Raw genomic sequence first — 13701 nt, 5'->3', positions numbered from 1 at the left:
CTGCCGATGGAAACTCCAAATGCTACCCGACTGCCTTGAGAGGTTACGTGGAAATGGATGATTATCACCATGTTAGTTTTGTCTGAACTTGAACTAATCTATATATAATGAAATGAACACATACACATCAACAAAATAAACCTATAGCTTAGTTATGTTCTTACCTTCAACTTGTGATCTCAGATTCTCCAACTGTTCCTGAGTGTCTCTCAGCTTGGCCTCCAGTTCTGTTAGGATGACAATGAACTGGCACTGGCTGTTTTGGTTGCCCAAGGTGTCAGCAGCATAAGGGGTAGCTGGCTCGATACCAGCGCGCTCTGTGTCATGAACCTCCCCTGCCTGGTCATCCAGCTGCTGGACTTCAGCGACACACAGGTAGAAGAGGGATAAAGTCAACACAGCCACTGAGATCTTCATCTTGTACTTACTTCTGTTCTTGTGTTGTGCATCAGTGCTCCTCACTGTGCGTTATATACCATGCAGAAGAAGGAAATGGTTTGGTTATTGTATTGTTATCCTTCTAATAAACCAGATTACTTTATGTGAATATTATAGCTATATGCCTCAATAAAGGTTTCTCCAGAAGGTGGTCATATTGTTTTATGACCAATATTCCTAACATTGTGTAAGTCTTCCTTGTGTCTCCAAAACAGCTGTGACTCATCAGAGAATGGACATGGGTCTTCTGAGGGTGTCCTGTGGTGTCCGGCAACAGAAGTGGGGGCCTTTGGGTCCTATGGGTTGAAGCCTCTGTGGCTCAGGCTTGTTCCAGTGCATCCACCGATACTTGATGCACATTTTGTGATCTAGTGAATTTGGAGGCCAGGTCAACACTTTGTGTTGTTCTTCATGCTTTTTTAGTTGTTCCTAAACAGGTCAGGTCCAACGGTTTCCCAGCAGAATATGGTCAATGTTATTTACTTCTCCTGTCAGTGGTCATAATGTTATCCCTGATCTGTATTTATTTATTAATATAATAATTTATTATTATTTATTGGGACATTATTCATTAGTGTCACCGCTTCCCATGAGATGACTTGATTCTGCCTTCAAGTATTGTCTTTGACTCCTGATTTGATTTATACATGTATGCTATAGACGTCGATAATTTTCCAATCACATTATGTGTAATGCCACAATAGTCTTATGCACTCAGTACTCCTGTTGCTATGAAGAGCAACATGTGCATCCACACGTTAAGTCAAATGTCCTTCTCTATACTGCTTGGTAACAAAACAGGGACCTTACTTAAGCATGCAGACTTTAGCATGTTAACATGCACAAGCTACAGGTGAGGCTGACGGATATGACTCTGCTTTTGGAGATATGCGGCTGTAAACCAAATCATGAGACAAACAATGATGTCCTATTTTGATCATGGTGCCACATAAAAAGTCTGGCACATCACTAAAGTCACCAACCTCGTGGTGGGTCTGGAAGAAAAATCAAAGGGTGACCTAGACACTAATCATGTTTGTCTGCAATGTTTGACAGTTGTTCTTTGAACTCAAACATTGTATCTTTATGGCAGCCAAGAGATATAGTTCCAGAAAACTAAGATAACTATCTCGTTATACTAGTTGTCTGGAACTATATCTCAACTAACAAAACAAAACGTGTCAGAAGAATACATTTGCTACAGCAGCAATAAACAGTAAAATGTGACAGATGGAGAATGTTGAGGCACCGATGGACTACACTTTTAAGGGGCCTGGTTTTCTTTTCTTTTATTTCTGCCTGCGGAAGTCAGATTGTGTACCAGTGTGAATGAGTCACTCTGGTCTTGGAGAGAACAGTGAAGAAAAGACCTCACATATCCAGGGACTGAAATAGACTAAAAATTCTCCGCGTCTGCCTCTCACACTGAGCGCTGAGTGGGAGGACACAGCAGACACAGAGGTGCTCTCAGCTCCCCCACATTCATCCAGCATCTTATCTGCGTATTCAAACCATGCACAGATACACTCAGGCCTGTGGATGACCGACGGTTGTGGTTGCTGTTCGGTTTGCGTGTTTGTATGCCTCATCGCCCTTATTGGTCATTGTTTCTAAAATGCTGAATGTTGCTTTTATGGGATATCTAGAAAATTTTAAAATTTATGTACATAGCTTAACAAAAGTGTAAATGAGAGTGTTGAAATGAAGTTTTCCTTGGAGCAGGCTGTTGTATCCTCTCTGTCCACAAGAGGGCAGCTAGGCACAGCCTGGTTAAGAGAACAGAGGTTAGGGAGTCAAATTCGGACCATTAACAGTTGAGGATGATTTCATAACTCAGTCAATCTTGGTGACTTCATTGTTTTTGTTATGCTCCTCTGCACCCCCATGGACGCGCAAAAAGCTTTGTGTGTAGTCTCAACCCAAAACAGCTGCCATTTATGTTACGACCTGGCTACGATGTTCTGGGCTGTCTCAGTGGAGTCTGAATGTGAAGGTAGTATGGGAACAGTATGGCTTCTTGTTGGTGATTAGTTTGGGACTGAGAGTAAAGATGGCTGCAGCCATTTGGTTGGAGTTCACTGACATTCAGCTTTTGAACGCGGCCCAAGCTTGGGATGTTCCGGACGAGCTTTAAGTAAACATTTGACAGGTACCTGGACAATGACCTTTGGATGATGTGATAAGCTGACCGAGTGATAGTTTGGGTGTGGCTGATCAAGGCTAGCCCACGCACCACCCAAAAACTGATTACAATGAATGGCACTGCCAAGGCCCGTGGTGGTGCACAGGGGTTTGACGATTTGCAAAGAATTGAAGAAATTAACTTATTATAGATTACAAGACAGCAAACAAGACATAATGAAGACATCATAGTGCCAAACAATGTATGTTCCAGTACTCAGTGATGACTTTGGCTGCGGTGATGCAAACGTATCAGCTTTCACTTTAATGTTTCAAAATTTCTGTGTGCACTTTTCTATGTAATCTATGAAATATTTTTGATATAGTTTGATATAGACCTTGTGGCTAAGTTTGGTTGATATTTGAAACGGTGAACACTGTCACCAGGGGCAAGACTGCATCAAAGGCAGGTGGCAGCCGTTGGATCGCAAGCAAAAGGAGGTTGTAGACTGAAAGCTGCCTTTATCACTCATGTTCAGTCTTGCCCATTGATTTGATCCAATCTTAATTTGATCAAATCCGACAATTCAGTTCATCTCATGTCACCTTAACCCTCTTGCATGTCTTTCTCCACCCATGAGGCTATTCTGTCTTCATTCACAGCCAGTTCCAGTCTCTGCACTCAGTACTGTACATGTTGCTCCTCGCCTCCTCACTGTCCTTTTATCCTTGAAGTGAGGCATTATGCATCCTCCTTTCTCCTCTCCTCTGCTCTGCTCTGTTTGTTGTAATTCCACGGTTCCTTTATGAAAAGGAGTTGGGCACCATAACAGTTGTGTCACTTTGTGAGGACTGAAGGTCAGACAGCGCCTATTGCTTTTTCTGTTGCTCTTTCTCAGAGACTAATGGCCGATCTCTGCACGTGCTAACTCATTTATTTGCAAGTGTAGGCTTTTCTATAATTATGTGACTTAATTTAATTGTGATATTGTCACTTGTGTGTCTCTACAGGGGCTGATCTATTTTTTTTCTCCAAGTTCTATGTTCACATAACACTTTAACACAACTTTTCACAACACGAGAAACGAGGTGTGATGACTGTAAAGAATGAGTGCAATAAAGACAGATGCTGCAAAGAGATACGATGTATCTGTGATCCAAGAAGCAGAATTGTCTCTTGCATCTTTGTTTGTTTTGAATCAACCAATTTTTATATCTTAGATTTTTTAAAATAGATGTTTGGCTCCATTTTAGATGTTGTACATCAAGAGTGAACCACAAAAAAATCAAGCTGGTGAACTAAACTTATCTCACTTTAAATACACTAATTACCAAAGCTTTAAAGCTGCATTAACAGATTTTTTGGGCAACTGGGGGCAGTAGAAACCAGCTATGTACATATTGCATTGTACGTTGAAATACTGACAAGTGTGGAGTTGGTTTATTTATTTTTTTATTTTTTTATTTTACTGGAAATAGCTCCCAGGTGCTCCCAGAGCTAATAAGAGTGTCTTTAGGGTCACAATGACCCTTTTGCAATTTTAAAAGAGACATAAAGTCATGTAGTCGTTGATCAAATAAACTTCAACTGCTACTTAACCACAGTAAAAGTGTTTACTTTTAAGTTCTTACCTCAACAAACCCAAATGCTTTATTTGTATACACCGATCAGCCACAACATTATGACAGGAGAAGTAAATAACACTGACCATCTTGTGACAATTCAATGTTCTGCTGGGAAACTTTTGGACCTGACATTCATGTAGATGTTACTTAGACATGTACCACCCACCTAGACCCGACCAGACACCCCCACCCCATAGTAATGACACTCCTGGATGGCAGCAGCCATCCCCAGCAGGATGCAACCTGACACATGCACACATACAAAAACAAGAAAACAACTCAAAAAACATGAAATACAGCACAGTATTAGGAAGGTGGTCATTATTTTATGCCTGATTGGTGTATCATTATGTAGTTTATCTGCTAAAAGGGTTTGAAGACCCAGTGTTTCTGAAGACATGCTTGTAGGCGTGTCAAAACAACCAATATGTCCAACATCGCCCATAGTAGCTCATAGTTTTCTAGTGTCATGGTTCTGAGTTTGGGGTATTTCCTTTGACCCTGTTTGGTTTTATTCGTGTCTGCTGTTTTTATTTTGTAAAGTTCTTCCTTGGTGTTGGTCTTGTCTTGTGTTACTTCCTGTCTTTTTCCCCTTTCCTTTGATTGTTGGATTGGTTTCTTCATGTGTGTCCTCCAACCTCATTCATTTCACCTGTGTCTCGTCACCCCTCTGCCCATGTGTATATAAACTGCCTGGCCAAAAAAAAGGTTGCCATCTGGATTTTAACTAACCAAAGAGACTCCTATTGGATATTTACTGCATGAATGATTATCTTTCAGCTGTCAAGAAGTTATTTAACCCCAACTGATGCAATGAGTAGCTTCTCATTTCTTAAACAACCATGTCGAAAGACACATCCTGTGGTCATAGAAAAGATGTTAGTCTGTTTGAGAAGGGTCAAATCAGTGGCATGCATCAAGCAGGGAAAACATGTAAGGAGATTGGAGAAACTACTAAAATTTGGTTAAGAACTGTCCAACGCATTATTAAAAACTGGAAAGATAGTGGGGAACCATTGTCTACGAGGAGGAAATGTGCTTGAAAAAAAATTGGTGATCACTTAAATGTTTGGTGAAATCAAATCAAAGAAAAACAACAGTAGAACTCAGGGCTATGTTTAATAGTGAAAGTAAGCGCATTTATACACGTACAATGTTAAGGGAACTCAAGGGATTGGGACTGAACAGCTGTGTAGCATTAAGAAAACCACTAATCAGTGAGGCTAACCAGATAAAAAGGCTTCAGTTTGCTAGGGAGCATAAAGATTGGACTCTGGAGCAATGGAAGAAGGTCATGTGGTCTGATGAGTCCAGATTTACCCAATTCCAGCGTGATGGGGGCATCAGGGTAAGAAGAGAGGCAGATGAAGTGATGCACCCATCATGCCTAGTGCCTACTGTACAAGCCTGTGGGGGCAGTGCTATGATCTGGGTTTGCTGCAGTTGCTCAGGTCTAGGTTGAGCAACATTATGTTGCCCAAAGAATGAGGTCAGCTGACTACCTGAATATACTGAATGACCAGGTTATTCTATCAGTGGATTCTTTTCTTCCCTGATGGCACGGGCATATTCCAAGATGACAATGCCAGGATTCATGGGGCTCAAATTGTGAAAGAGTGGTTCAGGGAGCATGAGACATCATTTTCACACATGGATTGGCCAACACAGAGTCCAGACCTTAACCCCATTGAGAATCTTTGGGATGTGCTGGAGAAGGCTTTGTGCAGTGGTCACACTCTCCCATCATCAATAAAATATCTTGGTGAAAAATGAATGCAACACTGGAAATAAATCTTGTGACATTGCAGAAGCTTACTGAAGCAATGCCACAGCGGATGTGTGCTGTAATCAAAGTTAAAAGCAGTCCAACGACCTTTTTGTTGGTGGTGACTTTTTTTTGGCGAGGCAGTGTATATCCCTGCTACTCTCTTTGTTCTCTGTTGAGTCGTCTGCAATGATACCTCCGTTCCTTTTCCCCTGTTTGTCTTAAACTTGTGCTTCCTTGTGTTCCTTAGTTTTCATCTTAACTTTGGTTCTTACCTGTTTTTGGTACTTGTGTTCTTGGATTCCTCTGCCTCTCAACAGCAGCTCCTTTTGTTATCATTCCTAACATTTCTTTAAATTTGTTTTGTTTCCTACTTCTGCTTCATCCCTGAGTCCTGCATTTGGGCCCTATTGCCACAAAACCCCTGACATCTAGAGTGGTTTTATGGAAATGGCCTTAGACTGTAGTAAACGCAGAAATATACTTAGTTGCCAGTCTACGCTGCTGATCTTAAAAAGCATGAATAAAACATTTAAAGTCACTAATGGGGTGCCACAGGGCTCAAGCCTTGGTCCATTAGCATTTACACTATATATAAATGTGAAGTTAAAAGCCAGTACACTCAATACGTTTTCATCCTTGAGTGTCTTCTGCTCATCTCAATCAGCTGTGTGGTATCTAATAAGCTATGTTTTATATACAGCCACAAGCACAATGGGGAGTGCAACTGGAGAACATATTCTTCCTGCTTTTTACCAACACAGTCAACATTTTATTGGCTGGTATTCCTTCACAATAACATACAATTTAAAGAGAGTGTTTTAAGATATCTTCAGGACAAGACTGAATAAAAGAAAAAGAACATAAAGTAAAATAAAGACAATATGAAAGATTAAATTGAATACAGACAAATATTGTGCAAACCAAATGACCAGTCATGCCAGGTTTTGAAAACAAGTTAATGCATTTTCATGTGATCGACTACAGTGGCGCTCCACAGATTTTTCTAGCAGCGTAGCCTTTTGTGCCTGCGGAAGTCAGATTGTGTACCAGTGTGGATGAGTCACTCTGGTCTTGGAGGGAACAGTGAAGAAAAGGCCTCACATATCTAGGGACTGAAATAGACTAAATGCTCTGCATCTGCCTCTCACACTGAACGCTGAGTGGGAGGACACAGCAGACACAGAGGTGCTCTCAGCTCCCCCACATTCATCCAACATCTTATCTCCATTTTCAGCCCATGTACTCAGATGTTGAGGCCCGTGAATGAGAGATGGCTCTCCCTGTTTGTGTGTGTTTGTTTAATGATTGTCACCGGAAAGCATGTTCCTTTTCTCAGTGAGTAGAGTACAAAAAGTACAAATGTAACGTTTGTCGCTTCAGGTGAGCGAACGTGAACGAAATTTGTCCTGGACATTGCAGCCTCATCTTCTCTGTCCACAAGAGGGCAGGCACGTACAACTCATTAACCAGGACAGAGGGTGGCATCTACTGCAGGATACTTATGTGAGATATGTACTGGTACATATTGTGATATTGTCCAATTAATAATAATATTAATAATAATAAAATAAAATAAACAGATAAAATTGCAGCTTTGACAGCAGGAACTTTTTCATAGTCACCTCAAGTGTTGGAAAAAGAGCAACTTTTTGTTTTGTGTGTCTACAGTATAGGAACTGAAAACGATTGTAGATTGTAGATCTCAGTTCTCATGGTATTTGTAGCTCCTACATCAATTTCAGTTAAATTTTATTTATAGAGCATCAATATCAATGCAAACTGTCTCAAGGCGCTTTTCAACCCCCAGCCTGAGACCCCCAGAGTAAGCAAGAAGAAGATGGTGGCAAGAAAAAAAAAAACACCTCACTTTTAACAGCAAGAAACTTTGAGCAGAGCCCAGCGCATTTAGAGGGACCCATCTGCTTGAGGTCAGCCTGGTAGAGACAGAAAAAGAGAGAGAAGAGAGCAACACTAGGAACGAGATGAGCATACACCATACATACATACATCTGACTAAAACATACATGCAGAATCTAATCGGGATACAAACACAAGATATAGCTGATGTACGTTACGTGGAAGATTAATAATGAATATAAACAGATTGAGGGTAGGTCCCATGACAAGAATAAGCTTGAGTGATGTAAGCTTTGATTGATCGCGCACATGAGTGTAAAACCAGTTTAAACCTGCTGACAATGTAAAAAAACAAAATTAAAAAGGCCTTGAAGGGAGGTAGTTCTCTGGGACTTGTCCAGCGCATAGTTATTCTCAAAGACTCCCAAGAACTGTTTGGTCCTCATGATTCATCCTCAAGATACCATGAATAAAGAAACTTATTTCGTAGCAGTTCATCCTGTTGTTGTCAAGATTTTCTTTACTCAAAGCCAAAAATGTCACCCTCGGGAGGGCACTAGAGCGCAAAGCTGAGAATCCTCTTTCATCCCAACCTAATAGCTGTAATAGTGTGGGGCTGACAGACCTTTAAAGACTTGCCAGCTATGTTGCTAATAATAGTAGTAAACGTTTACAGGTGGTTTAAAAGGAATAGCTTCTGAATGACACTCCTTACAGGTGTGTCTACGAGTAGGACCATGCTTCAGACTTTTCAGAACTGGAAGTTTATGAATGCATGTAGAGAAGTTGGGAGTTGGGAGAGATTGGAAATGCCCAAATCCCAATCCATCCATACATCTTCGCACCTGAATCTGTAGTATCTGAGGTGTGATAGCAGAGAACATGAACGTCCATAGCATAACATTTCAACAGGATCTGTGTGTTTGGCAGATGCGCTAAAATGAGGCCGCCGCCAGAACATACCAAAGGCAGCGAGTCGAATGTTATTCTGCTGTCACCAAACCACTGTAGAGCATCTGCTAGCGGATGTCAGCGTTAAGAAACCCCTGATGAGATGATGTCAACTCAACAGAGTAGAGAGTAGAAAAAACAAACAATGGAAACCTTGTGTTCGGAGCAGTTGTTTTCACTCTCAGGTTTAGCATACCTTTGCCTTAGTGGTTAACAACAATGCCCTTGTACTTGTACTTATAGATAAAGTCCCCTCTTTATTCACAACGAACGAACATCTCATTCAAATACCTCCGGCTGAGTTTCTGTCATGATTCATTAGTTTGTCATTTGCTTTGACATGCCTCCAGTGCAGACTAGGTGGCTCAGGTTTTGTTCTCGTCTGCGACTTGAATGGTCTGCACATGCAACAGATGATTCGAGAAGATATTTCTGACAGGCAGACAGAAATATCCCCCGTGGCTTTGTTTGGCTTGCCTCACAGACAAGCGGGCCTCTCCCACCGGAGCCAGCAGGAACTCAAACAAAAGCTGCCTTTGTCTTTTAATTTGTCAATCATCTAAGAATAACGTTGACATCACAGGTATGGCACACAGAGATGTTTCTGTCATCTCTGTGTGTGTGTGTCTGTTTGTCCGGTTGCTCTGGCCTCGTCTGACCACACGTGCACTCTGTTTGATTCATCAGTGGAAATTGTGTCGCGGTAATGCTCTAAATCACACCGTTAACTCTAGGCAAGACAAAACTCTTTGGCAAACACACGCGGATATCCTTTGTTGCCCCACATGACCGGCATTGAGAATGAACGACTAAATATATTGACAGAGATTTGCTAACAAAAGAAAGCGTCCCGTCGGCCTGCGTGAGACGAGGTTGAGCTAAACATGTATCTCAAGGCAGCCTGCAGTGACATACCCGTGCCCAGACAGAGAGTGGGGCTTAGGCTGGATCGCTGCCCCAGTACCACACAGCAGAGACAGGGGGCAGGAGCCAAGGTATGCCCTTCAAGATCCATCAGTTGTCTCTCAGGAAGTTTTGACGCCAGCACGCCTCGAGATCAGCAGAGTTTGGTGGAGCTTCTTCATGTGCACAGCCATTTCTTTCAGGCGTCTCCCCAGCCTTCTGCCAGCATGGTCTACAGGTAGGATTTTTATGAAAAATGGGTAAATGTTGAAGGGAAACTTCTCGTGAGTGTGTCGTGTTGATTCTGCAGTGAATGTGGTGGAACTTATTTTCCCAATCTGTTCAAGTAAGTTTGAATTGTCTGTCTCCATTCAGGTTAAACAGCAGCCTGTTTGTCAGTTCACTCCAATTTGCGTCAGTTATAAACAACTGGAAGTTAGGATTAAAATTTAATTCTGCTCAGCGGGGTCCCTGTCCTGTTAAATACCTAATGCTGTCATCACTTCCTGATAAGAAAGAGTGCCTTATAGCACAGCGAGATCCAGAACTAATTCCCCTCCGTAATTAGACTTGACGTTTAAGGCGCACGGGGCCGCCGGCAGAAAAACTGTCGGGTCCTCAGAGGCCTGGGCAGGTTTCAGTGCTGGGAAAAGGACGTGAAGAAGTAATGAAGACGGCCTTGGCGTTAGAAATGATTGTCAGGTCAGAGGAGTAAGAAAGAGAGCTCTTAATCAGCTCTACAATATCACATATTGCAGCATTGCCGTGTCGTTTGTGGCATGTGACGATTCACGGTTCTGTTTCGCAGAAAAACTGAAAGACGGTCACATGCCCCGCCATGCTATTTTCATGCCTCTGTGCTAAATACAAAGATGGCTGTGACACCCTTAGCTCAAATTACAATAAAGAGTGGAAGCTGGAGTCTAGCAGTCACATTTTCTAATTTTACATTTTTCTTCACAAAGATGATATAACTTTGTCAGTGGTAGAGGTGCTGATTGGGTGGATTTTACCTTTGGACACAGCCAGAGTAACCATCTCCCCATTTGTGCTAAGCTAAGTTAGCTAGCTCTGTTGTAGCTTCATATTTAGTGTAAAGCAAACAAATGCATTCCTTGCACGATATCATATATGTGTGTGTATTAAAGCAAGATATAACAGCTGAATTGTTGAGCTTTTGAGGTGCTGGCAGTCACATTTTGTCACCGCTAGACACAGCCAGGCCAGCTGTTTCCTTGTTTGGAGTCATTATGCTAGGCGAAGCCAACTAGCTGCAGATTGTAGCTTCACGTTTAGACTACAGATTTAAGACTCTTCAGGAATGTGAATGTTTCTCAAAATGTTAAACTCTTTCGCCAAAGTCCCCGTGAATTCAGATTTGATTTTCAACTGTTTTTAAACGGTATTTTGTGTTCAGCACTGACAGAAAAAAAAAGTCATTTTATAGGTAGCCTTAATGCTATTTTAGAGTTTCCTGGAAAGCTATTTAAATGTGTTGATGACGCATCCTGCACTCTGGGGCACAGACTAATTCCGCATCCACGCTTCAAATTAAAAGCTCTTGGCTCAAACATGTACACTTGAAGCTGACCAATCTGAGCACGCTCTGCTTTTGAGGCAACTCAACGCTACCCACTTCAAGCGGACCGTTTCTTGTGCTGCAGTAACATCATTTAGTTAATCTGGTTGTGCAAAAAAGTTTTTTTCCATGTTTCAAGACTGCAATGAACGTGTTTTACTGAGAACAAATAAATTTAATCACAAAGCTCATTTAGGATGCGCTGTTGGGCTCTGTACAAATGTTGTTTCAGTAAAAGTGTAATTTCAATCCATTCATCCCGAGGCCGGCATTATGCAGGTATAGAAAGCTTGGCCCTCCATTCGCATCCCCCCATCATTCAATATCCCACTATGAGGTTGTATGCTTGTAGGGCAAGCACATAAGTTCACTAGGCATCTAGGGGCAAACACAATAAAGATGTCAGCGTTCGTCAGTGTCATTATATTCAGTGGATGGACACTGATCTGATAAAGATGCTGAAGACTAATGATAAAGAATAATGGCATTGGTGTAAATGGTCACAATAGTTATAATATCTCTGAGGTGAGTTGTTTGATGGTGACGAAGTGACGGTTTGTGGATGAAGGACAGTGATGATGACCTTGTGTTTTCAGTCAGACCTTCATGTTAGATACCAAGTCGAGCTTCTTCATCAGTATTTCATGCATGCTCGCTGGCCCGGGGTAAAATTTGTATTGCTTAACAACTGCAAGCATTATGTCTGCACCGAGTCGGTACCACCCTATTAGGGCAGATTAAAAAACAAATACTCCCTCCGTGTCCGCGGCGTTGTACGCACGGTGCATCACAATGACTTGCACTCCTGGTCTGATCTGCAGCACAAGCGGGAGGAAGACGTGAGGAAGAATGTCGTTGTAAAAGGTGATTTTGGTGAGTGGAGAGACTGAAAAGGGGAAGAGAGTAAGGGGAAAAGATGTGAGGTAAAAGGCGAGTGATGGGATAAAATACACAGAGTGATGTTGGAGCAGAGAGAGATGTGGCACTGCTGCAGCAGTGATGTCATAGACTGCTTGGAAAGGTTTCCCCCTTCATCATCTCTCATTTTCTCAACAGGAGGTTAGAGCTGATAAGGAAAACTACCTATTACGTACTGAATAGCCTTTTAAACTTGAGAGTAAAATGTGGAACACAAAATTTTTTAGACAAGCACCAGACTGATTACAGAGCTGTAATAACATGTAATGACACAGAATCTAATGTAGCTGCTTCATTCACACCGGCACTGGTTATCATAACTAAAGAAAATGACTGTTCATCCCAATAAATAGATGCTATGTTGTGATGAACCACAGGCAGTGGTATCAAGCTGTGCCGACAGATGTTTCAGACTGCTGGAAATCCAGGGTTAATTTACTGTAAGGGATCTATCTGTCTCCTCAGTGCAGCATCATGGCTGCTCGTGTGCTCACTCGCCTTATGGAGGTTTGTGTCTTAGCAACAAAGTTTCAGAACTCTATTACAAGGATCTTACCGGAGCAATTAAATGGTAGTGGTTTGCCTCAGGGTAGCGACGTAACCGACCGCTGGGGATTCCAGCCGAGAACGTAACAGTTCTAGTTGACGCTTTTGACTGACACACTTTTAAATGGGATCAACAGGGAGGAAATTGAAGCCTCGGAGGTGCTGCTGACATTAGAGGGATGTTTGCAACTTCATCTAACAGCACGGTTACCTCTGCAGAGCGTCGAGGAAGGAACAACAGGATCAGGTCAAAAGAGGGCTTGCTCAAACGCAAAGAGGTCATAGTAGAGTAGATGTAGAAGAGGAGGCACGCCAGATATCAAGCAGCTTCCTTCAGCTTTTATAATAAAGGACTGTGAGATTTAAAGGGGCACTGCCAGTTTTACTGTTTACTCGTCATTGGGGGAGCAAACTGTTGTATAATGCTTTCTGGGGCCCTGGAGGGAGTTTTCCACATGTGTGCAAAAAATAACCCAGATAATGTCTTTTAGAGTTATTTCTGTTTGAGCTTTGAGACTTTAAATCCTCAACTGGAAGGCTGTGCCGAATTATGTAGACATTTAAACTGGCATGTTCTAACAAATGGTGCCGTGAAGCTGCACTGAGGGAGTCGCTTAACATATCATAAACAAAATGCTCTATATGTTTAAAGGAATTTAAAAAAGAATGAATTACTATAGGCTCACGTGAAACACGTAATACAGACAAACACACGATTTCTTTGCTTATATAAAAAATCTCACCTCCTACTCTGAGCGGCTCCACCTCCCAGATGCCCCTACTGACCCAGTGGCTGTCCTCCGCATTTATCACACACGTCAAAATGAAAGGGACCTCCTGAGATGATTTTTTTTTTTTTTTACATTTTTAATTTTTACAAGTGTCTACGGTTATCAAACGCGTTCACTGCGATCTAAATAAAGCTGTGTTGGCCCCGAGGTTTGCGAATGCTCAATGAACCGTGAAATCCCGCATTGTCACATTACTGCTCAGT

This window comes from Chelon labrosus, assembly GCF_963514085.1.
Source record: "Chelon labrosus genome assembly, chromosome: 6".
NCBI lineage: Eukaryota > Metazoa > Chordata > Actinopteri > Mugiliformes > Mugilidae > Chelon > Chelon labrosus.
The sequence above is the reverse complement of the archived record's forward strand: the minus strand, read 5'-3'. Positions refer to the sequence as shown.